This window comes from Hirundo rustica, chromosome 1, assembly GCF_015227805.2.
Source record: "Hirundo rustica isolate bHirRus1 chromosome 1, bHirRus1.pri.v3, whole genome shotgun sequence".
NCBI lineage: Eukaryota > Metazoa > Chordata > Aves > Passeriformes > Hirundinidae > Hirundo > Hirundo rustica.
Window position 1 is genome coordinate 85,776,672 of NC_053450.1, and position 26,734 is coordinate 85,803,405.

At 40.3% G+C, this 26,734-nt stretch overlaps 1 long non-coding RNA gene across 3 annotated transcripts in view; it reads left to right on the forward strand.

Annotated features, from left to right (window-relative positions):
- Positions 1–26,734, forward strand: part of LOC120755913 (uncharacterized) — a 107,450-nt gene that overhangs the window by 70,793 nt on the left and 9,923 nt on the right. For all 3 annotated transcript variants that reach the window (XR_005701926.1, XR_005701928.1, XR_005701925.1), the window contains one exon: positions 25,357–25,556. This is a non-coding gene — a long non-coding RNA (uncharacterized LOC120755913). The remainder of the gene's footprint in view (positions 1–25,356; positions 25,557–26,734) is intronic.

Sequence of the window (26,734 nt, forward strand, 5' to 3'; positions counted from 1 at the left end):
AAATCGCGTGAATTCTTGTCCTTGTTAATTATTTACATATAGGAGCAGTTCTAGCATCTGAACCACACTAGCCCAAAATTTCTATCGGTCAAATCTTGACGTTTCCTCTATTGTTTATGGCCTGCTGCTCTAATCCTACAGGACTATGTGACATTTCTTCTTTTTGAACCATTTGAAGAGACAGTAAAACTAAAAGTTCGTAATGTTATGTTCATGCCCTTTCATTATTATTTTTAAATTTTATTTTATTTTGCTGATCCTGAAGACTGTATGTCACCTATGTAAAAACCAGTATTGATGTCATAGCCTATACTCAGCTTGGTTTCAGTTAATTTAAGCGTTTCTGTCAGCCATTCTGACCAAAGAGGGAACAGTGTCAGATGTGTCTCAAAACAGTGGTTTTATTGGAATACTTAAAAATAATCAACTTTAAGAGACTGTCTAATTGTCTCTAGAAGGCTGTCCCTGTTTTTCACACTCCTCTCAAGAGAATTTATATACAGCTCTTGCATATCTTATGCTTGGCTTTTTATTCCTGGTTATCCCAGAGCAGTGCAGTTGTTGTTGATCTGATACAGAAGGTCTTTGATAGGTCTGGAATTAATCCATCAGTGGTGACATGAGAATATAGTCTCCTAAGCTAGTGAAGTGAACATCATGTATGTGCAGACACTTACAAAAAAGACAGCAGATTATTAACTGAGGTCTTATCTTACCCTCTGCCCTTCCCATTTGCTGTGGAGTAAGCTCTGAAGGAGGAGGAAGTGCTGGATTTAGGGATTTTCTAGAACGAGCTGCACGGAGACATTGTGCATATTAGTGCTAAGAGGAAGGTGACAAGGAGGTGGCAGGGGAAGTGTACAAAAAGGTTTTCATGCAATAGACAGCATAAGCTTAATTTGGCATGGACTTTTCAAGTTAAAGGTCAAGGCATGCAGGTTATGTGTGCCAGATCCGGCATGTTAGGTTCCAAGTTTATGGGCAAGGCCGAGAAAGTGACCAAAGCAGCTGTTCTGATAGATGTGGAGTGCAGACTGAGATAGGAGCCAAGCTAGGCTGGGTCATGCAGAAGATGGAGTACTAACCAAAACATAGAGTTATGAAGGTTAGGATTGTGAGGCTGCAGGGGTACAGACTAAATAGGATGAGGCATCCTGTGACCATGATGTGTCTGGACTGTGAAGCACAAAACTTTCAGCAGGGGAATCTGAATAAAATGAATGAGGCCATCAGAAACTTAAATTGGACACATGGAGCAGTACTGGCACTGGTTTGCTCTTTGCAAGCGCTCAGAAATGATGGTTTAGCCTAGGAAAACTAAAACCAGAGACAAAGTACAATGAACCACTTTTCTGAACTGCTGAATTAAGTCTGATATTTAATTCACTTATGAACTTCAGTGTAATTTGAAAAAATGTATTTTGTTTACCTGTTTTCTATTTCTTTACCATTGCATTCTGAAGATGCTTGGTTTGTCTTAGATTAACTCATCTGAAATCAGAGACGTCACTCATCCCTTCCTCTTCTTCACGCCCTCCTGCTTTCATCTTAATTAAGACACAGAGCAGATAGGCATTATTCCACACTGTCTTCTACAGAAAACAACCATTATACCAATGCCATGATAGCGTGAAGTGGGTATATTTGTCTTAGTAACATTTTTGTGCTTATGTGTTTCTGTCATTCACTTAAAAAAGGCTGGGATATCCCAGATCATGAGGAGCTAATTAACCTAAAAATCATCATGCAGCCCCTGGGTTTGCTAAGTCTCTAAACCGCAGATTTCCAAAATCCAGAAGGATAACAAGTAGGGTGTATGTTGCTGTATGTTTTCCTTGTTCTTACATTCTTTCACAAATAACTGCCACTGGCTATGAGATGCAGTGCTCTGATATCCTGTGCTATCAGATAGAAGATAGCAGCTGAATGTCATACAGCTTTTTTTTTTTTTTTTTTTTTTTTCCCATCTGTGCACAACTAATCCAAACACACCTGACCACGGAAGTACATTAAGTAACATAACATGATTTTTTTCAGAACAGTGCACTGAGGAAATCCTCAAATTCTTCCCAACTCCTGTGTATCACAGAGGAAAAGATTAGAGTGGTAGCAGATGTGCGTAATTTTTGTCCTAGCAGTTAGCCCCCTTCTCCTCCCAAGCAGCAAAATGCTTCTCTCTAAGGCAAGATCATTCAGCAAGGCTGACACGTGTCATTTAGCTGCCCACGGAGAGGCAGGAAAGAAGCCAGTGTTCCTTGTGAGGAAGGATGTACCCAACATAGCAGGCTGGTCCTGCAGCTCAGAAGAACCACCAAGGTCCCCTTTCTAGATTTTCACAGAGAAACCCGTTTGGTCTAAAGCCCTCCTTGGGACATAAATGGAGGCTGATCAGCTATTGGTAATAGGTCATTACAATAGTTCATTACATACATAGTTCATGAGGAAAAAATGGTGAGGATTTGCCACCACATCCTACAGGTGTGGAAACATAGGCACACGGGACTGAAATGGCTAACATGAGAGCACAGAACATATGAATGATGGAGCTCAGCTTCTCCTCTAGAGCAGTTGGCAAACCCCAAGTAAGCAGAGAGCTTTCAGTATTCAGGGAGCCGGAAACACCTATTGCTATTTGACCCGTAATCAGTTTACTATTTTCTGCTTCTCGGTCAGACTGTTTATTTGTTTCAGCTGCTTTTCAGGATGACGAATTGTCTAAGAATGTGCTGGTGTTTAGCAGGAATGGGGGTTGTCTTATAGCATGCCTAGCTACCTGAGAAATACTGAAAAGTGAACTGCATCACTGAGCTTGAAACTTACCCACGGCCTGATGAGCAAAAAGAATTCAAACACTGACTGGTGTCTGACCTCACATCTGTAGGTGTCGCCTGTTGTACGACTGCATTGAGAGAGATCACCATGAAATTATTAAATAAAGCATGGTAGCAGGGCTGGCTCTAAGACTTATCCTGTATATCTGGGTCCATCATTTTTAGAGTCTTCCTCACACTGATAATTTTAACTCTCGTAGTAATTTTGTTACCAAAATGATGATGGCTGCTTGAGTAATGAGGTTTATGGCCCTCAGGAAACATGAAGAAAAACTATTATTTGCATAGGGAGATGTGAGTCAGGCTCTGTAAGTACATTAAGATCTCTTTGTATTTAAGTAGCTATTACGAACTGGAATACAGAAACCAACTCTCCCAACAAAATTCTCTTGCTGAAGAACCAGGAAGAGAATCTATAAACCAAGATTTAGGTACAACCACTTAGATTAATGACTTCTGACTTCTCTGCTTTTCAGTCGTACTGTGCTAACATCCTTTTTGCTTTGAGACTGAGTAGGTTTAGGGGAAGCTGCTGTGACTTTATTAGGAGTGGAGGCCTGTGATCAGTAGAGGAGATATCACTTAGAGTCACCACAACATAAAAGCACTCCTGCATCTGCTATGAAATGAAAATAGACTTGCAGTGGTCTCTGTTCTTGTTTCTTCTGATTACAGAAGCCTTAAAGTCCTTTTCCATTTCACAGGAGAAGGATTCTTCTGTGCAGAAGGTTATAGTGGCTTCAGAGTATGTAGTATTTATAAATTTGTTCCATTTTTCTTCCTGTAAAATCAGCCTTAATCATGAGATGTACCTGGTTTTTCTGCACCTCCTTCAGCCCCTCCAGGGCACCCACACAGCATGTAGGAACAGTCCAATGTTCTGTGTTTTCTTTGTCTTCAGATTTTGACTCGTGTCAGGTCAGAAAACAGTAGGGATGATCCCTGGGGAAGCATTGTCTGCCCAGAAAGCAGCACAGCACTGAATGTTCTCCTCCTGCTTGGTACATACTGTCCAGGAAGGAGTCCTGCATGAGACTCTTAGCACAGGATTCTCGTCAGCTGACCTGAGGTCAGTAGCATCCAGGAAAGGTGCAAGATCTGGATAAAGTTAGCTGTGGAAACTTGGAGACCACTAGTGTTACTTCTGGCTTTGTGACTTTGAAAGGCAGGCTGTGCTCAAGGCAATGGAGTGGCCAGGAAATTATGGTGATCTCCCCCTTTTTCAAAGAATGTGCCTGTCCAAAAGAATTGGGATCTGTTCCAAGATTTCCTCTGAATTAAAAAGAAAAAAGATGCTTTTGACCATAAGTATTCTTTTGAATACCAAAAACAGATAAATAGAGCTTGGTTCAAAGAGGAGGCAAAAGATAAGTAGGTTTTTTTGGCAATTTGTGGTTATTACAGACAGGTCCATGCCAGTGGGGGTATTTCTGTCACTCTGAAGTGCTTTGCATCCATACAAATCAGGTCTTCTGTTGCACCAGGTGATATGCTGGCTGCCTGTGTCTTGTACTGGCGGAAGAACAGTTGTTTTCTGGTAATACTTTGAAACTTTAGCTTTTAGAACAAATGGTAATTGCTGATTCAGACATTAGAATCTTATTTCCATTACTTGTAGATGGTAAAATTTTCTTAGAAGATCGGCAGAGAGGAAAGATAAACAGGTTCACCTGAGTCTAAGCAGTCCACAGGTAGATAAAATGTATGATTTTCAGTAACCAAAGGAGCCATGCAAAGTGATATGGCCAGAATCAGCTCAGGCTACATTCGGTTCTTGAACATCAAAGTAACCCTTTACAGGAGTATTGATTTAAGGTAGTTTTGATGTGAGCTTATAACGTGTTGACTTCCAGTTGCTTAAACCTGCTCTACCTTGATATGTGCCTAAAGTAATGTGAAAATACAGGTCTGGTGGTCATTATGATGATTTGCAATAACCCTTGAACTACTGAGAACAGAGTATGCGGAAAATGTGCAGTTTTTCTCTTGAAGCTACTTCATCTTTTTTGGGGTGCAATTATATTTTGTGATATTTTCACCCTATTTGTACTCCAGCTCACTCTGGCAATAAGAAATTTTTAAAAATAATAAATATGTAATGAAATAAAACCAGCAATTTTTTTAAATGCACAGGTAGTAATGTGACTAGAGTCATTCAATTATCCTGTTCTTTCAGCCCCACTTGCACCATCAGCAGTATATTTTAATGTACACCAAATAATGTGTTCTACTGTGTCATAGCCTACATGAGTGGAAAGAAACAAGAAGCTCACAAAATCTCCCTGGTGTTTGCATGAGCAGGAGCAGGTGTAAGGTACCCTTTTACAGTTAGGCAGATGTTGTGAACTTTTTCAAATTTCCTTCACGTGTTCTGCCTGGGCTCAGGTTAATGTTCATGGCTGCTACCAATAAAGTACAAAGCAGTTCTTTTCTGTTCCGTAGATCAAGCCATTAAATATGGGTTAAAGAGAATGCTTCAAGATAAGAGTAATGGAAACACCATGAATGGAATACAAAAAACAAAGGCCTGGTTTAAAAATGGGGTAAAGCAAAACTAGCTATTCACATTAAAATCAAACACCCACCCCTTGAAACCCTAACAAACATCCACCTCATATATGTGTTGTTGTGATTAAAAGAAGAATATTTGTTACCCATCCGTTAGGTCTTAATCTTGGGGGTTAGAAAAAGCTGTCAGGCTAAGTAAACTCACTGAGATCACCACAGATTTTTTAGATAAAGTTCTCAAATCCTTAATACTGAATTAGGACTGAAAAAAAAAAAAAAAATCCAAGCAAGAAGACCAAGAGACAACTTTTCATTTTTTCTGTCTGTACTTCAAATATCTGCTAATTACAGGAAATAAAATCACCTTTTTTTCTCATAAGCAAGCTGGGTGTGGATTTTTCCAGATTGATCCTTGCTCCCTTGGCCCCCTGCCAGGGTGGGGAGCATAGTTACTCCTGCACACCACCCCAATCTTAAAGCTGTGTTAAGAAGTTATAATAAATGTTTGTGTGTAACCTCTCCCAGTCTGGAGAGGATGGCTGTTGAGGGAAATCTCTGTGTGAGCTGCATGGTCCTTTGCACGCATAAGCATGGTCTGTTCACCTACTTTCAATCTATGTAAATGTGAAGTTGGACGTGTTATCTTATTCTATAAAATTGATTTCAGATTGTCACATGTTGCCTCAGAATGACTAAGCCTCTGAAACAAATTATGCAGATGTATATTAATGCAACTTCACTAACAGAACTGCACTGATTTATACGTACAATGCTACGACTTTAAGCATTTTTCCCTTGATTTTAAAAGATGGTTAAGCTTCTAGCCTCTTCTCCAGACAGATTTGCATGAAATTACCTTTAAAACATTAGATTATAAGGACTTGAGAAATCAGTTTAACAGTAGAAAGTGTGAAATTTCCATTACAATGGAGAAAATGTAAATATTTTATAGCTATTTTCATTACACAGATAGGTGTGGTTCTTAGACTGCTGTTTCCCCATGGGGGGAGGAAAAGCAGCATAAGTTTTTAACTACAGAACTATGAACATGTGCAGTGAAATCAGTTCAGAGATTTGAAATCCACTTTTTCTTTTATCTTTAAACAAAGCAATTAAATTAAACACATGTACATTAATATAAAGCTTAAGTTACAATTATGATCATGAGAGTCTTTGAAATCAGTGGCAGAATTCCCATTCTGTAATGATGAAAGGCAACACTCAGGATAAAAAGTAGCAACAGGCGACTTGGCAAAAATCTCTGTTTTCCTCTTGGGAGTCTAAGGGGAAGCAGCCTGAAAGTGTTATCACTCTACAGCAATGATGGATAAAAGGCATGCTTATGCTTGCAATAATAAGATGAATGACTTTTCTTTTGGAAGTGTTGTCTTATATAAAATTGTTGCTTCTTACTGCTCCATTACTCCATTACATCCATCCTGGATTTTGGGTTAGATGTGGGGTATTTTTTTTTTTTTTTTTTTTTTTTTTTTTTTTAAGAAGCGTTATACTTGTTGAGGAGTTGATTGTTCTTTGGAAATTTGTAGCTTATGAGATCCACATTCTTGTTCTCTTGGATGGATTAGGCTTTTGTCATTGCACAGAGTGCTGTCTCCACATCCAAGACCTAGTCTTATTGGGAAGCTCAACCAGGGCTACAGAAAAGACATGGGAGCAGTCTTCTGGCTTTCTAAAATACAAGAGCTCCTAAATGTAGCTCTTTGCACTGACTAGAGAGGAAGGCTGGGCAGCTGGTTTAACCCAGACACCTTTAAATGGCTGAAGACAGGTGAGATGAGTTGAGTCCCACTATTAATCTCACCCATGTCTCTCCCTGTGTGCCAGAGGGAATCCATTTGGTTGAAAGGCAGGCAGCTAGGGAGTAGGGAATGCAGTGGCTTGAGTGAGGACACTCATGTGCTGATCAGCTGATGTTTCTGTGCTGATATTTCGTGTAGATTTCCTGGGAAGAGCCTTCACACAGCACTGGATTTCTTGGAATACTGCCCAGGAAAGAGCCTCAGCACCATCTTTTTTTTTTTTTTTTTTTTTTTTTTTTTTTTTTTTTTTTTTAGTGTTTGTGTGAGTCAAACTAGACCAGTTTGATTTATTATTTGTTGCAAATTAACATCTACTTTGTGGTACCACTTTAAGGTCTGACCAGGTCAGGAACTCAGTGTGCTAATCATAAACATAAAGCAAATGACTTTCTTTGGTTCAAAGTCTCATTAGAAATTTTCAACAAATTCTTTCTTTGTGTTCCAGCTCTCCAGTGAGTGTTTACTGGCAGGAATGTTTAGGAAAGCTGTGAGTGTTTAGCACAGATGACGAATGTAGAACTATGAGTATTCCCACCAGAAGTCAACCTCTAGGAGTTAATTCATCAGGGAAGAGAGATGCATAATGTTCCAGATGACCTGCATATACAGCTTGAATTACAAATACCAGCTAGTTGCAGCAATTTTTTCACATTGCTCTGTCTGAACAGGGTAGGGAATACCCGTGTGTAAACCACAGCTTCTTTGTGGGCAGACCAGGGAAAGAGGTAAAAGCTAATCTAAATTTTCCTTCTTTTATCACTTGATCATTCATTCATCCTGGATTGAAAAGAGAGAATGGCCAGGTTTCAGTGTCCTTGGACACTAGTTACTGGCTTTTTAATATTAAAAGGCACAAAGAAGCTGGGCAACAAGTGCTAAAAGCTGTAAGACCACAACTTGCTTTCCCTGTCCAGGGAAGATAGTGAAACTTTTTGAGCATCAGACAGAACATAACCCAAGGATTCTGTAAATTGTGGCAGAGCAACCCTTGAGAAAACCCTTGAGTTTTCTGAACTCCAAAGTTAGAAAGGTAAAAATTATGGTGAAGGTTTAGGGTTGCAGAATGTGCTGTGTTTGATGTGCTGACTAGGGGAGAAGGAGCAGTGACAGAGGTAGACAATGGTCACCAGAACGTGGTCCCTGAGCTTCCAACCGCTTGGGAATTCATGTTCTCAGTAAGATTTGCAGCATCATATGTAGGTGCCAGGGCAGTAGGGTCTTTTAGGCAGTTATTAGAGATTGAATGTATTTATAGATATAATTTATGCCTGTGTAATTTATGCCTATATCCTAATCTATTTCCTCTCTCCCTCCCAATCTTACTATACCTTTTCTATGGTATCAAGACTGCAGACCAAATCTTTGGATTGAGTCTTGATCAGAATTTACAGTTTTGGACTTGTAGCCTCATGCTGTTGCCTCAGTTTTACACTAATTTTTTGTGGAGACAGAAAGAGTCCCGGTGCACCATAGTCAGAACAGAAATTTGTATGAGCTGTGTTTAGTGGAATGCATCTGTGAAGTGTCCAAGGAGGATAGAATCATTCTATGATTTTGTATGAGCTGTTTTTGGGGGAGAGTACATCTGTGGAGTAGTCCAAGGATGATTAATACTCATTTACCACACTTACCATTCTTTTGTTTATATCGTAGCTGACCAAATGAAATAGTGTCAGTCTGTGTAAGTCCAGGAGATTGTGTTGTAGAGCTTGGAAAGCTATGGAACATGTAGAAGAGTTCATGCCTTGAAGAAACCTATAGTATTTCTCCAGCTCTTTCAAGGAACACTTCAGTCCTAGATGAATCTAGGCATAATCTATCAGTTTGCATAAATATCTTAAGTTTTTACAAAGCCTTTAAAATCCCTGCTGCTAAAAATCAGAAGATGGTTTTCTACTAGGGCAGCCAATGTTAATATTTGTCTTTCTGTAGATGGTGAAATATTGCACATGTAAACAGTTCAGCTGGAAAGAAGTTGTTCCTCCACGTGGTCTCGGAACATATGCTGTGAAACACTGAGGCAACGCGCCTCTGGAGCACATCATAGATGGTTAAGCAAGGCAGTGAATTTGGGTATTTAAATGTCTATTCTTCATCACTTATGTGATTTTCTCTTTTTGATCTCTTGCATGAGATATGTACTCAGATACAAAACAGGACCTTTGTACATGAAGCATAAATCTATGATCACCTTGACATGTATTATCCTTTGTCTTTTACAGAAAGTCAAACTAGTGCACAAGCTCATTCAGGTAATGATGGGCTTGTTTCTCTGAAAACCTTCAGAGATGTATACCTTGAAATAAGTATTGGATACAGTAGAGAGGCCTCTAATTAGACTTTGAAATGGAGCTTGAGCTGTTTGTTCAAGGGTTTGAAATCTGGGAATTTAGACCCTCATTCTGCCTTAGTGTATGTGTTTACATTTTCCCCTCCAGTTTGAGTTAATGAGAATGGTGTACCACCATCCACAGAACTGTACTTTTTAGGGCTTAAATCAGTAAGAAGGAGCAGTTATTGGTTGTCATTTGAGTTAGTTTTCTACCTAGCCTGTGCTTCTGGCTACCCAGTAATTTCACACATTGAGCTAGCAGTGGAAATCCTGCTGCCCTGAAACACTAAGTGGTTGTACTTTCCGGCACAATGCCACAATACATGATCTGCTCTGTTTCTGAAAACCCTGTGTAAAGTCAAATGTCATAATAAGCTGCCTAATACCAAGTAAAAGAAGGACTATACCACTATTCTATTTCTTCAACGTGACACAAAAAATGGAGGAGTTTTGAATTTAAATATAATTTTTGGACACTCGTGAAAGAAGCACAGAGATCTTCATCTGCTCGCTGAGAAACCTTGGGGATCATTCGCATGCTCGTGACTCATCCTGCTTGATATTAGACACTGTTTGTTTAAATTGCACAACATACTGATCCCACCATGTACCGACTGTTTCCTCGTGTTATCCGTCTGGATCTGCTATCATGCCTCTTCACGTATGCATATTGAACAGTGAAGCCAAGTGACACTAATTGCTAATTCCATCCTCTCGCTTGGCATGTCACTCCTATGCTCTGGCTATGAAACAAAAAATGGTGTTAATTTCAGCCCATACCTTGTCAGCGTGTTTAATGCTGTGGGTAAGCAGTTTGTGCTAGAACTTGATTGGGAGAGACCGTGTCTCATTTCCTTGAGGATCAGACATGTGAATATTCTGCCTACCTGCTATATTGAAAAACACTTTTCTCACAGGCAGTAATCCTCAGTCTTGATTCTCAGCTGTGTTGTCAGTACTGGGAACGATAGGGACTGGGAGGTACAGCTCAGTGCTGAGCAGGGGCCTGTTGTCAAACCTCACAGCACACAAGTGTCTAAAATTCAGACCAAGCCAAACCAAATTAAAATCCTGTGTCTAAATTGCCATTGAAGTTTCAGTGCCTGGAATCCATTGCTAAGCTGTGTGGAGAGGGTTTAAGTGAGCAGGCCAAAATCTACCCCTAGGTGCAATAGGAACAGTAAGCCCACCGAAGCTTGAATGCTTGTGTTCAGCACTGACAAAGTCCAGGTCACGCTGGCTCCAGTTGCTAAGGACCTATTTCAATATTCAAGTAGGCCAGTGGGTGTTTTTCTTTTCTCTGCTTTGGAATAGAACCAAAAACATTTGTGGAAAACATTTTTCCCCCCTCTGAGTTTATGCTAGAAGTGTTACAATAATACACATGCGATAAGGAAACACTATTGCATGAGAAACTACCCATGAGACAAAGTCTTTGAGGCATTGAAACCTGATGGTGTTAGCATGGAGAATCCAGAAAGTACCACTTCTTTTCTTTAGTTATGGGGTGTCCACTAGTTAGAATTAGAATAACTAGAATTTTACCCATTTTCTTCTGTGCTGGTGAAAATACATTTTGCATACCTTTAACAGACATCATGCTGTCTGTGTTACTGTTACTGTGTGTAACAGGCAAGTGAGCTTTGTGTACTGTAATCCTTGATTTAATTTGTACTCAGATTTTTTGAGTCACTTGGTAAGCGTGTTTTCTTTCCATTATATACTTCCTCAGATGAGCATACAAAGTGGCAGGTTAATCCTCACTGCACCAGAGAACAGGCATTCTTGTCTGCTGCAGATGTTTGGGAACTAAGTCCAGCCTGAACATGGAAGTGTGCTTGAAGTGAAACCCTCCAAAAGCCATGCGGGTTTTGCCAAAATTATTTTAATTTGAAGTCTTTTACTTCTGCATTGAACTGTTCCAGATAGCAAGCACAGCAATGTCTCCTTCAGATAACTCAGTCCAAGAGTGAAATTATTTTCATGCCCAGAAAAAATTCTTGCTGTCTGGTCATTTGCATAGTTCAAAGCTGGAGCTGTTCTATAGATACTTAGCATTTGGAGCAGTTAATGGAACCAGTTGGGGATGAGAACACAAAGTACTTCCAAAAAAAAAAAAAAAAAAAAAAAAAAAAAAAAAAATTTCTTAAGCAAAGGATAAGATAATTACTGGGATTTTCTTTCTCAAATCCCAAGTGTTCTTCTTTTTATTTTTTTCTTTCTTATTAAAATTATAGCCTCTTTAAATCTCAGTATCAAAATGTTCATTAAAAGGTTCATATCAGTGAAATTTCTGACTCAAATGTCAGGTATTAGTGTTTGGATGAGCAATTCTTCATTGACTAAAAGGGATATGTAGGCTGCTACAATTTTTTTTTTAATTACTTGCTTAATAGAATAATCTGATTATTACTTTCCTTGCTAAGGTCATTCTTAATTTTCTTTGCTGTTTTATAAATACAATACTGCTAATGCATTTATGTAATATGAATTGCATTTTGCAGTGGAACAGATATTTATGCAATGTGTAACTGTAATGATACCCAACTTCTCTTTGGATTGGTTATTTGAACAATAAAATAGAATCCCTCTTCATTGGCTTCACCTTGGTGATCCTGAGCTGAATTACAAGGCTGATAGTGAAGATGATGGCAATATCATTGAGGTTTTATTAATTGGATGTGAAAAATCTGACAATTGGAAAATTGGATCCACATGACAGATCAGGACACTGGGTTGTTATGATGGCCTTCTCAAGGTGTGTCCTGAAGCAGAAGGCCACTCTGGGGACCTGCCTTGCAGGCTCTATGCCTCTGTGTGCCAAATACATACCCAGTCCTTCCCTGCCCTTCCTCAGGGTGCATGTAAAGCATGCCCAGCAGCTAGGGCAGAGTGAGCTTCCTGAAGAGCCCCTTCGTATCTTCCAAGGGTGTGGAAACAGTCCAGCGCAGGTACGGTGGGGCTAAAGCAGCAGTGTAGCCGCACTGGATCAGGGAACATTTATCCAGCTGTTGAGCTGGCATTTGTTCACCCAGTAATAAAATATCCCCCTTGAAACCATTGTTAAGGAGCAGCCTCCTTCCTCCATGTAGATCCTGTGTGACCAAGATGTTGCCAACTTGTGGTGCTGAATGCAGATGTTTTATCTCAATGTACCATTGCTTTAGGTGAGTAACAGCTGCAGATGTATTTGGCTTATCCTCAAAAAGAATATCAGGGATTAACTCATCATAGAATTATTTAGGTTGAAAAATACATTTAAGACCATAGAGTCCAATCATTTTCCCAGCACTGCCAAGTCCAGCACTATAGAATGTCTCTAAGTGCCACATCCACACATCTTTTAAATACCATCAGGGACTCTGATTCTGCCACTAACCTGGGCAGCCTGTTCCAGTGCTTGATAACCCTTTAAGTGAGATTAACAGGGAAGTTTATCCATGTGAGGAATATTTTTGGAATATTTCTCATTATGAAGTTTTTGGTCTCTGTTAGTGATTTGCTGTGTGTTTGTCCCTTCACCACCTCAGTTTCCAAAGAAGAGGTTAAACACACATATGTCAGAAGTGGTTTAGGCATTGTTGATCCTGTTTAGATGAACTTTTGGAATCTATTCATCCCTGTGCTCTCTGATACTGTGATTTTCCAGGCTTACTCTTATCAGCTTCTAAAAATGTTTGAAGATTAATGGTTAGCAATGAAATAGCTGCTTCCACAGAGCATTGAAGCAGCTGTGATACAATAGGATTGAAAATTGCCAGCAACTTAGTGTATATTGAATTTAGAGAAAGTAAATTGCTTCTTGTAAACTTTACTGCCGTGTAATTGTCTCACAACTTTTAAAGAATGTCTCCTGAGACGGTAGAGTTGGTGTTTTTCCTTTCTCTGTGAGCTGTACTAAAACTTCTTGATAAATTGCACAATACTTGTTATATTAGGCAATAAAAATTCCCCTTTTCCAATTAATTTTATGTAAATAGTAGAAGCATAGCAGAAGCTGTCATTGCCTGCAATAGCAGTCAAAGAAATAAAATACAGAAATGCCTACTCATACTCAGCTGTCCAGGTTAATGCAGTGGGGGGACAATTCAGTGAAAGACCATAGGACCCCTTGGTATGGCTGAGGCACAACTCTGTAGGTGGTTGCCCAAAAGCTGGGGTTTCTTTTTCACCAAAGAGACTTAAGAGACTTGCTCTGTGTTATGTGACTTTGCCGTTCCTATCTGTGGTCCCCCCACCCCACTGTTGTTTAATCAGAGGTTTTCAGGTGAGGACACATTACCACATCCACAAAAAATGTTTTGCTGCCGTGTGATTTGGTAGTCAGTCATTACCTTACTATCAGATAAAGCCTATCTGATTTGAGCATTTTATTCGCTGTTGAATAAACATTTCTGATTTTTTTTTTTTTCTTTAGTGGGAATAACTGAAAGAGTAAAGCTCAGTTAATGCCCTTTGGAGGCAGGCCAGTTTAAAAGGCACCATTTATTTCCTTGCAGTTCTCAAGCAGGATGCAGGTTGCATTTTTTTTGTGAAATCTTAGGGGCAGTTTGTAGCTGTTGCGGGGACACTTTTTTCTGCTCTTTGTAGCTGGTCACTCTGGGCTTATCAAATGTGAGAAACAGTTGTTACTGTGAATACTGTGAGGGCTAATGTGGGTAGAATTAGGTCAGGCTTCTAATGTCTTTGAGCCAGGACTCTAATCAAATCAGAGGAAATTAAATGGAAAATATATAGCAGTGCTTTGCACATCACCTGGGAGCTCTGCTCTTCCACAGAGGCACCAATTGTCATATAACTCCAGTCTGGTTTCCAGCTCTCTTCCTCCTGGTGAGCAACACCATACTCCTGCTTTCATAGAAGGATAGTACTGACATGTCCAGCAAAAGCCAGGAAAAACAGCACCAGTGGCCCTAAATCCTCTAAGACACATTGTCGAAGTGAGTGAGTTTGCAGTCAGTCGGAGATAAGACCCAGTTGTAGAATCAGGCTGGTGTTTGCCCTGTCTGAGAAGCAGGAGCTTTGGTTGTGCAGGCTGGAGCTCAACAAGGAGGAGTTGATGGGGAGAGAGATTTAAGCAGGATTTCCAAGCCTATACTGTGAATGGCCTTATCTTCTCTCCTCCTCCTCCTCATATACATCACCACAAGATGTCAAGGATGCAGTGATCTCTCTGCTCTCCAAAACGTGAGGAGGAGGGAATGTGCGCAAACTGAGGCACCGAAGAAAATTGTTAGAAGCATGGTTAGGCATGAGGGAACATTTTTTTCATTAAAAAAAAAAAGCAAAGTGACAGTGTCAAATTTTATTTCCGATGGGAAAAAAATCTACATGAAGAAAGACTCTTTCATTCTGTTGAAGGAATGATTTGGAAATCTATTACTTTTTCTTCCTTCCCTTCTAAGACATGTTTCATGGGATTTTTCCTTTTGCCTTTTATTGTGGTTTTGGCAGGTTGTTTTTTTGTTTGTTTCTTCTTGGTTTTTTTGTGGTTTTTGTTTGTTTGTTTTTTTGTCTTTGTTGTTGTTGTTTTGTTTTTGGTTTTTTTAATAATGGTGGCAAAAGAATTTAAGGGGACAAAACCAGGATTTTCCACTTTTCTTACATCTATCTACGTCTTTCCAGCACCATTTTTCTGCAGGGGAAGGTGAAAAAAAGAGGTAATTTTTTTCTGCAATAATTCCCCTATTTCAAGTGTCCTCTTTTAGCTACAGTTTCTTCAGCTTTTTAAATACTAAAAAAGCTTTTAAAAGGGAAAAACAGTCTCTTTTTGGTAGGGTTTGACAGAAATCCTTTAGCAATCTTTGACTGGAATGACAAATATCATCATATAGCCAATGTTTCCTTTTTTCTTTATTCAATGCAAGTCTATTTGTGAGTCAGCTATTCTTTCAGCAGCATTGCATTAACAGATGTTGCCAGCTTTTTTGTGTTCGTGGTAGAACTGCTCTCTTAATCTGATTTTCCTGGGACAATGGGCTAATATAAATATGGAAAAAAAGCAAATAGACAAATGTTTCAAGTGAACAACTTCATCAATAATTATGAAGGCTATAGTGTTAACTGCACACAGAGTCCATCTTTTATTATTCATTGCACAAACTCCCTTCAAATTGTCTGGCTGTTTTAATTCAAACCCTTTCTCTTAGTTGGACACAATAATCCATAATTTACACCCCATCCAATATCTTCCAGTCTTGATTCCTGTGCAAATTCTGTATAACACCGGAGTCTAATGCTTCCTTCTTCCATTCTCAAATGAAGCTGTAGTTCTTTTTTTCTTCCTGCCTTTTTAGTGCTGGTATGATGCAATGAAGTGATAATTTCTCTAACACAGTTAGAAGGTATGTGGAAACACGTATAACAAATCCATTACACAGGACTGGAGACAGGAGTGAAGTGTTGACAAAGGGCAGGGCTTCACAACAGTGTTTGTGTTAGCTCATTCTGCTGCTGGTAAAATTTAGTTTGCCATTTCCATAAACTGGGGCTGAATCCAGGCTAGTGATTGCAATCAGGTTGGCTGGCATTAATGCTGAAGTATTGTCTTTAGAGAGATAGGCTGGGCTGATTGTTCCACAGGATGGTTAAATTCAGGTTGGATAAACAGAGAGCCCTAAGGCAAGACAAGAGTGCTTGTGTTCTTTTCTTCCTTTTTCTTTTTTGTGTTTTCCATAAACTGTTCAAGCAGGTTTTTTTAACATGTTGAATGTTCCCATTATGAAAAAAAATTCCTGATCTCTGAATGAAGCTACAGTAAAAAGAAACATTATTCAAAGGACATGTCCTCAAAAGAGTAGCAATGGCTTTGTGGTTATTTATGCAAAGGTTCTTAGAGAAATTAATAAGTAAAAAATTTTGAAATACTGTAAAATATATTGAATACATTAAAGGTTCACACCAGAGAGTGTTGAACCTTCTTGCATTTTCAGTTGCAACACTAGGTTTTCTATACCCCAGTTTTCTGGTCTGCTGAAGAGGCTAATGTTATTTGTTAGCTTCTGCAAAGTGATTTGAGGTTGCCATGAACGCACTAAACCTGCCGAGAGCACTGATCCAGCTAAAAATCCAAAACTTAAAATCTACTAAAATCACTCAATAATATTTTTAAGACTGTATATAAACAGGTGGCGAAATGAAATGAAATGAAAACAAGCCAGAAAAAGGCTCGTTTCTATTCTGTGAGGGATTTCCTGGGAAATCTTTTCCTTAGTTGCTGCTCTTCAATGAAAATATTTCCAATATGTTTGTCTAACTTGGGCAGGTAGGAATGATGGTGATCTTTCTCTTACAAATGGTTCTTTGAAAGGTGATAGGTGTTCAGCGGAGGGACAAATCAGATAGGAATCTGAAGTCACATAGCAGCTTTCCTTGGAGTGCTGAAGTCTGCTTTTGTTAACATTTGGACGCTGGTGTATTTCATCAGGTTGGGTCAAATGGATGTATCTGATCTGCAGCTGTTCTGTGGTGGCCAAAGAGTAACAGGGTCTCTAATCAAGTGAGAGGGTGCTGGTGGGCAGGTGTTTTCCTGTGTTCTCCAACATCTGTAAACTCCAGAGTTCTCAAAGGTAGTTTACACAGAAATTGCATACACAGATTTCCTACCCGCCCCCCCCCCCCCCAACTCAGCTCCTTTGAAAAGCTTTGAAAATATACCTGTGAAGCTGGTAATGCTGGCTTTCCGTTAGAACAGATTTCCTTCTTCTCTTTTGCTTGCTTGAAACCAGCAGTCTCTGTGTGTATGTGTAGTTTTGCCTCCCAAAGATACAATTAAGTGTAAAATATCTCCTTAACTAAACAACCCCTCTACAAAAGGCAGGTATGCCAGAGGTCAAAATGGTCATCTCTTTGTTAGATTTCCCCCTCTCACCCCAGGTTAGAAATTTCCTGTGTGAGATTTGTCTACATATACATGCATATAAACATAGTATAACTTATTTTTTATACATAGGTAAAAATACATGTATACTTGTATATGTACATAAATATGCCTTTGCATATATATGTATGGATTTTTTGAGCTAAATTATAGGCAACCCGTGGTAGATGCAAACCAAACCAAATAACTTCTCTGTCAGCCTTGCAGGAATGCAAAGTCTGTTACGTATTAAGTGGATGGAGTAAAAGAGGTCACCGTTTATTGTTTGCTCTTGGGTTGCTTGCTCAGTTTTGCCAGGGTGGAGGAGAGCAATGGGGCAGAATTGAAGGTGAAGTAACTGGTAGAAAATGTCCCTGGTAGAACATGAATTAGGGGTGAGCACCTTGGGATAGGTCTATAAACAAGGGAACTGTTTTTTAGTTTGTTTTTTTTTTTTTTTAGCAAAGGGATGTAAGATTCTGGAGTATATCCTTCATTGCACCTGTTCAGGATCTCAGTTCTGCATACGTTGGGCTACTTGGAAACATTTTGTTTCCCAGTGTCACCGGCAGCACATGTCACCGTGTCAGTGAGAGCGTGGTGGCACATGGACCACGAGCACTTCAAGGTCTTGTGATTACAGTGAGAGCTGCTGCCTTTGTCTTTGCCCAAGCACAGAGATCCAGGCATTCATCTGTGGGTGCCATGGCAAACATAAGGGTGTGTTTAATGCCAGACTAGTTGCTTGAGGGAGCCGAAGGATTTTGCTGGGGGAACTGGGCATGTGAAGAAACCCCACTCTGTTGTTTAGAAATCCTGAAGGAGGGATAGGTGAGTTCCTTAAATCTGTATAACATCTGTAGTTTATCTGATGTTACTTGGACAGCAGGGTCAGATAGAAAGATGGGAAAGCAAGAGTGGTATATTACTGAACTCTTTTGCTATGCTGAAAACATGAAGTGAGTTTTCAGCCTCTCTGTAGGCATTTTTGTTAATATGAAAGTCTTCATATTTTGTTAATATGAGCAGTTATACCTGAAGAATTTCATCAAACCCAGTGAAGCTGAACTGCTCTGGCTGTGATCAGAGTTTAGCTCACTTGTTGTTTCTGAGGTATATCAGCTGATTAGGATTTATCAGAGGGGTGTGAGCAATTTCGTGTACCCCTTCCCATCAGAACAGGACTCCTTTGCAAATATATTTTATTTAATTGCTGCAGGTTCAAAACAAGATGAAAATGAGGATGTGAGGCAGGGAAGCAGTGCTAGAAGCTGTGCTGTGTAGTAGTAGGGACTTGTTGTAATCAGATTTTCCAATTCAACAACTCAGGACAGAGGAGATGATATTTTCATTCCTGTGGTTGCACATGCATAGTCTTTCCTTTTAGGAAGGAGTAGATAGTCCTTGGGGTTTTTTTTTTATTGCCAGAGGGAATTGGAACTGCTGGAGGTAGGAGATTTGTCTTGGCACTTTAACCCCTGTTGGAAGTAAAAATCCAACCGAAAGTCCAAATTGCAAAGGTGGCTTTTCTCCCCTCCATTCTGCCACCACCCTGAAGTTCATTTATTAATGAGGGAAGCTGGGGTACCCCCTGCTGCCTCTCCAAAAGGCAGCATGCTCTATACACAGAGCACCTGCAAACCCAAGATCTTCTCTGCATTTGGGCTCAGGGGGGTCACCTGTAGCCACAAGATGATGAGGGAAAAATACCCCATCACCTTTGAGCTCTGTTGTTGGTGTTTCTCACTCCTCCAGTTTGATCTGCTATCTTTAGTGGAGTGGATGCCGCTAAAAGCCAGAAGAGTTGTCTTCCCTCTGTCCATTTTCACTGCAGAATGTTTCCAGTGAGATCCATTTCATCCTTTGAGTGAACAGGTCAGAGAGCATCTCTTTTGAGGGAAGAATATGGCAAAGCCTCTCTGATTTGTCAGGTTATTTGGGATGCTGGCAAGGCTGGCACTTGTTAAGCGGTAGCTGGTATGTGAGACTTCTCCATAGCAGTTTGCTTCAAAACACTAATGTTTTTCTTTCAACATAACATCTGTGGTGGTGAAGAGGAAGATTAACTTGAATAAACCAGTCCGAGTAGCACATAGCATCCCTTTCTAAACTTTTATCGGTCAAAAACCCTGCTTTCATGACAAACTTAATGACATTGATTTCAAGTTATTCCTCATTTTCTGTGTAAATGAGAGAAGAATTAGAAGATCTTCCAGTGATATCTTACTAAGTGAGTAGAAGGTAATAAAATACAGTGGATAAATGCCTTCAAAAGAACAAGAAATTGTTTAATGGATTGCTTATTGTTCTGGAAGAATCACTAGCCTAGCAGCTGCTAGTGTCTGAAAGTTGTATCCAGGTACTTTTAAGACACAAATGAGAACATTTCAGTTTGAATTGGTGGACTGAACCCCAGAACAAACTGGGGATACACTGATCAGTTCCTGATTCTTTCAAATCTAGATTAGAAGACCTTCTAGAAAATCTGAGTTAGTTAAAAGTAAACTTTTCATTTAATAATAGTAGAAATATAATGATTTATGTGATACTGAAGATTTAAAGTAGTAATCTGGAAGGGTTTTTAGACATAAGGGCTATGCATCTGTGAATGAAATCTCTTAAGTCTTTGGCAGGCCAAAGCTAAACAAAGTAAGGGGAAAATCATATTCAGCTTGAGAAGCAAAAAACTGAATTGTGTTATCCATATTCCCACTTAAAATCTGTGCAGTTTCTGTTGCTTGTCTGGATCCAAGGCTATGATGAGTAAAAATTGCTCATTGTAGTGTAGCTCTTGTACCATTCAGTAAATTCACAGTTCTTATTCAGGCAATTTGAAACCAGAGGTATAGCATTGGATGAACAAAGTATATCAAAGAGCAGAGCAAATTCTTTGCAATGACAGGTATGTTCTAGTTTAATATCCGACCAAATAATGGTTAGTGGCAAGATCAACTCTCCCAGCTCCTTACAAAAGCCAGTTTTGATAACAGACCTCCATCCAGGGATTTTAAGCTGATCCTGGTTATTCAAAACAGGACATGGATGGGAGACCATGTGAGAGGCCCTGGTGATGCTCCAGCACTGCCAAGGGCTCCTTGCCCCTGCTTGTGTTGAGCTGAGGACATGCTTCTGCTTACAAGTAGTCCCTCTTGATACCACAGCATCACTGTGGTGGTTGTTGCACACAGGGGGCTCCTGGGGTGGCAGGACTTGTGTGTCCAGAAGGCTTTGATCCAGCCAGAGCTCCTCTCAAATCACTGAGTCACTCACCCATAAGCCTTTACCTTTCCATGATACAATGTGGAGACAAGTGCAAGGACCTGCCAAATTCAATTTATTAGGATGGAAAATTTTAAGCAGTGTACAGGAAAGCACCACTGCCCCACATCAGAGAAACGTAAACAGAGAATAAGCTTCAAGGTTTTTTTGGTATGGGAAGCCTGGAGATATGAAACATCACTCAGTGACAACTACGAGTTGTTCATATGTAAGTGGGTTATTATAAGGCTGAAATGAGACTCCTGAGGCATCAAAATAACACCAAAAGCAATCTTGGAAAAGGTGGGAGTGGTGCTGTACACTCTCATCACTTTCACAAAAAACACATCTTCAAGGAAGAGAATATATTAAAAATTGCTGAGCCTTTGGAAGGAAGCAAGTGCCTCAGGAGAAATTTTACAAATGGAGCTCTCACTTGACAAGACAAAGTTGACTCTCCCACTTGACCCAAACAGGATATCACTATCTCAAATCATGTTACAGCAGCATGCTTTTCATAACCAACAATATTTGGAGCATACTTTTACATTTAGAGCTGTCCCAGTTGCTGCCTGTCTGCTCATTACTGTAGTTCTGCTTTAATTACTTGTGGTGTGGACTTTAATGGGATCTCACCTGTTTGTCCCTGTAGAGAATTTTGCCTGTGGCTTTCACTCAGGACGCTTGAAAGATCCTTTGAATCTGCTTTTTGGAGTTTGGAGTTTTAGTTGCTGTGCTTTGAATGGATTTATGGGAGGGGGGAGAACTCCAAGTTTTAAAGGTGAAGGCATCCCCCACCTGCTTAAATTAAAATACACAAGACATGGTAACTCAGGAGCAATTAACAACAACAACAACAACAACAATAATAATAAGTTATTTTAGAGTTGAATATAGGGGTCGTGTGCATGTTAGATAGTGCAGCTACTCTTTGCTGGGTGCATTCTTCTTCATCTGCATTGTGATGCAGAGGGTCAACAGATTTTGCTGGAGTTTGGCTGGCTTGCATGGAACTGAAAATCAGTCTGAGTAGCACATAGCATTCTTTGAAATCTCAGTTATACATTTGCTCAGCTGTGCTGGTTGATTGTGCCTTTTCCTCTCATGTGCTTGCCATAGTCTTTCCTTTCCCATATCTGACAAGACAGAGTACTCTCATTGTAGGATAATGTTTGTGTACTTTATCAGCTCCAGATTTTGATTTCCAGTGGTGGGACACCCATAATGGCAAACAGAGAGATTTCAGCTGTACAAGTGAGATGTGTTTGAATTAACAATGCAGTTTATAGTTCAGATTCGTTTAAGTGGAAGCTTTTCCTTCCAGCCTCTTGTACTAACACTGTCACACCTGTAAGCAGGAGAGTTTTTGCCTTCAGTAGTGGTGGGTGGAGAATCTGACTCCCTTGCTCTCAGTAGGGAAAGGAGGGGTTTGCTTATCACTTCACCCCATCTACAAAGTCTGGCCTGCTAGTGTTGTTGCTTATGAACTTGAGTGTGAGAATGTATTTCACAGCTCATATAAGAGTTTGCTGCTTTGACTCTTGGGTTCTTGTGGCTGCTGGTGATGCAATCTTGGGAAGGTGAAGCTCCAGGCAGAGCAACTTTTCTTTGAACTACTCCTGCTACAGCTATTAAAAATAGGTCAGGGTAGAGAAAAAGTAGGTCTAGCTTTCAAAAATATATTAAGCTAATTTATCTTGCATTTTAGACTGATCCATGTTCAAGGCAGCAGCAAGAGAGCCAGTCTCATGAACAGTAACAACCTTGCTCAAAACTAGTTGGATGTACAAATTACACTTGCATACAATCGATGGGAATGGTGAGGAGTCTGAAGTTTAATATAGTTATTTACTTTTTCTCAAGTTCCACCTTCCCACCCCCCCCCCCAAAATAGAAAACAAACCCAGAAAACCCACAAAACCCTAAACCCCTGTGGCCTGACTGCCAGCTTCTGCCCTTCTTTAATGAATTACTTAATTCAATGATAAATAAAAAAAGAAATCACACAACGCCTAATCAAGATGAGCAGGTAAGCAGATATTTCAGAGCTATGGAGGAGAGCTATCATAAGCTAAACCAATACATGAAAATGGTAAATACTGAATGGCAGAGAAATCAACTGTTTGGAGCTACTGTCTGAATATTAAGAGTATTGATTAGCCAAAATTATGTATGGATAACTTCTGTGAGACTTGCACACAAGAAGAATTGGGTTCTTTATGTTGAGCTGTACTTTTTCCCTGTGCCAGATCAGTGTTAAATATATGAGCTCAACTCAATTGATTTCATATGTGTTTGTGGAAGTAGTATCTTACTGTTTCTGTGTGTTTTACGCTGTCACAGTCCAAAACCCCAATTTTTTGGAAAAGCATCTAAGAAGTGGGATCTAGATACTTTTGTTATGAGGCTTGTAAAAAACATGCGAGTTCCCATTTCTGAGGAAGCTGCTTCAGGGTGGTGGAAGAGATTCCTGATGGCTTCCATCTTGTTGTTTGCCCGAGGGGCAGGGGAAAAAAAAAAAAAAAAAAATCTGCCATATTAACTGGATTAAAAAACTCTCACTTGTTGCCTTGAGTGTGCTTTTTATGTGATGGGACCTAGGACACAGGCGCAGAGGGAAGAAGGAAGTCAGGAAATGAGTGCGCGATTAAGAGCTTCATACACTGGTCCCGAAGAGGTTGGGATATTTTGTATTTTGGGATGCCTTTAGCTGTTATTTTGTGGCAGCTGGGGTAGCACTTCCACAATCACGGATGAAAAGGGGGAGTCCGTGAGGCCCTGATGAAAAGCCAGGTGAGCCTTCTTTTTTCCAGAGAAATAGAAAATATCCCCCCTGCAGAGATCATAAAAAGTAAACACCAGTTTTCAGGGAATGGGATTGGCTCTTTGATTATCCTCGTGCTGATACAAAGTTACTCTATCATGCTTTGTGGGTTTGCCTCAGTGAAATGAGCAAGGAGGACAGCCCAGGTTGGAGCCATGTCAATTTATCTTTGGTGCTTTCATAAATCACTTTCAGGCTTGGTGTTACATTTGGATGCACTCAGGTAACTTACAAAGCAGTGCTCTACTTGACCATGTGCTTTGAACTGGTAATAAAAAGATATATTTAGTAATTTCTTGTTTATCACAGTATTTTCCTTTCTAAATTTATAGCAGTTGTTGCAAAAAACCCCAAACAAATAAACGAAAAACTAGTCCCAACACCCCTTCACCCTGTGCAACTCCAGAACTTGTGTGGTTTTGGTGAGGATGTGTTTTGCTAGAAGCGTAATCCAAAGGTACTTTCCAGAAATGTCGGCAGCTGTTTGACGCACTGCTTTAATTTGTTGTGGCCATTATGGTTGCTGTGATTTTCTTGAAGCTCCCAAGGGATGACCCTGACCTCTGTTTGAGCACGGCCAGTCCAGGCATCTTTTTGGTAGGTCTGGCAGAATTAAACTTGCTGGCCCAAGGTAAAAGAGCTAATGCCTGTCTGCTCCTGCCACCAAGCTGGGGAAGTGCCCTGAAGAAAATCCAGGCTGGCTGCCGCTCCTTCTTTTCTGCGATGGGAATCTGGGAAAGGAACAACTGTTTCTGGGAGGCTGCTCTTTCCTCCATCACCCCTGCATGGTGGTAATTCTGCACCCCCACTTCCTGCCCACAGCAGCAACTTTGGCTTTCCCAGACTGCAGCATAGGCGGGAGCAGAGTCTGATGCCTTAAGCACCTTCCTTTATTACCTGGGCTGAGACAAAACGCTTGCTAATCCTCACCACACCACAGATGTCTTGAAATTATTTAGACAGGTTGTTTTGCTTAGTGTGATTGTATCCTGCCCCAGAAGCTTTGGTATCCCCATGTCTTCTCTCTCACCTCACAAGGGGAGCAAAGAGGATGCTCGTGTAGTGACTGTGCTGTGCAATGAGATAAACACGGGGATTTTTATTCTTTTTTCAAATTCCTGGATTCCCCCAAAACATCATTGCACTTTGGATGTCTGGGAAAGAGGAGAAGAGAACTGAGAGACAAGTTTCCTGCCAGTAATTATTTTACATAGTCTAAGCAGAGGAAAACTAGAAGGAGGGGAAGGCAGTGCAGAGAATGATCTCACAGAGGCAAAAACAGAATGCAGAAGCTGGAGCTTTGCTTGGAGCCAGCTGGCCCCTTAGCTGGCCTGCTGTAGGATTGTCTCCAAATGAAAAGCAGTCTGTTGCTCCTCTCCCATTTTATTTGAGGAAAAGTGAGTGGCTGAATGTTGGATGGCATGGCAGGGGCCTCATTTCCACTTTACGGATTAAAGCATCGTGTCTGAGTGAGTCCAAGAACAGAAAAAGTGCAACTTCTTCATCTCATGTTGGCTGCGAAGGTTTGATTCTTTGGGGGCCTGCCTTCCAGGGACTTTTCAGCAAACAATAAAATTATGAAACAGCTGAACTTATTGGTTCTTAATTGAGCAGATCTCCCCTGGAATGAGTGGGTTGTTTACTGTCTTTCAGCCTTCAGAAATCGATCCAGCATTTGGACTCAGTTTGAAGAAAAAACAGAAAGAAAAGGAAAACTAATGTGAATTGTAGAATCAATTTTGAGCTGAATTCTGTTCCCTAGTAGTTTTGGTGTTTTGTGTTTGTTTTTGTGTGTGTGTTTTGTTGGGTTTTTGCTTGTTTGTTTGTTTTCCTTTGAGCAGATTGCAAACAAACAAGGAAATTTTCCACATGCAAAAAGTTCTCACCCAGCATAACATGTCTACCCAACTCTTCTGTCTCTGCAGCATCTGGTGTGTACGATAGGAAAGAGGAAGGTGGAACTGATACATGGTGAGCTGGATACCAACAGAGCTTGACTGCCAGGCAGGTCTTTCAGAGGCAATTCCACCCATCGTCGGCTCTGTGATGGACAGATGATCCTGGGACACATGGAGATCACGATTTCATAGTTTGGAAGTGGGACTGGATCTTTGTAGCACTTTAGGTATTACACTTTGTTGAGGATAATAAAGAAAAATGGCAGGCGAACAGAACAGAATTGGGGAAAACAAAATTTACCTGATCAAGTTAAGACTAAGTTTTGCACAGAAAAGCTCTTCTTTGCACTGAAAGTACAGCTGAATGTGAGTCTGCCTGAAGTGGCTTGGTTTTGCTCTCATGACCATGAGAGTTAAAGTTCCCCATAAACCTAAGCAATCTAGAAAGTAGGAAGCAGATAATGGAACATTTCTGTCACCACTAAAGAGGGCTCCCATTAAATTGCTTGTAGGTCTTTGAAAAGGTCAGTCAAAGCTTAAGCAACCCCCTGTTGTTTGACAACACCAGAGCTCAAACGCAGTGATTCTGGAGAACTCTGCTCTTTGAAAGAGGGGGATGTTTAATTACCTTTTGAAAGCTGGCAGCAAGACAGGATGCAAGGATGTTTTCTTTCCTTTGTGTCAGTTGAACAACTTGCTATTTTGGGACATGAGAGCAACTAACCAACTCCTGCACTAGAGGAGACTGTCCCTTCCTCTGGCCTGCTGTTGGGAGAAGCAAAGGCAAGAGGATATTAGTGAAGGTGAGCCTGCTGCAGGAAGGAAGCCTTGACACAAGAATGTTTGTGGAAGGGGAGGCAGAAGATCCTGATGCCTTTCTTAATGTTGTATCAATGTGTCAGTTCTGTTTGCCTTTAAATATATACTTATTCATTGGTCTTGTTTTGTATTGCTGCAGTTGCAGGAAATCAACCGCTGTCACTTTAATAAAATTTGCTTTCATCATCAAAGGCACTGGCAAACTGTTTGCAGGAGTTTTAATTTTTAAAATTGCATTGCATCTGCTCCCTCCCAGGGGCAGTCTTTCACAGCGCTGGTTTTATGTTCTTCAGCTATATATATATATAGTTTTCTCTTTCCAATGGTTTGGATTTGTGGCATCTAAACAAGCTAAACAGAAACTGTGCCTCAGGGAGAAACATCCTCTTAAGTAACTGAAAATAAACTTGGATGGCATGCCTTGTGTAATATACAAATTCAGCTGTGCACATGGTGGGAACAGAGCATTAGACGTGTTACCTGCCACTGTAAAGAGAACACAAATGTATGTGCAACACATGCTTGTGGTAAACATAAAAGAGATGTATAAGAGGAAAAGGGCATTTGGTTTGGGTATCTCTAGCTA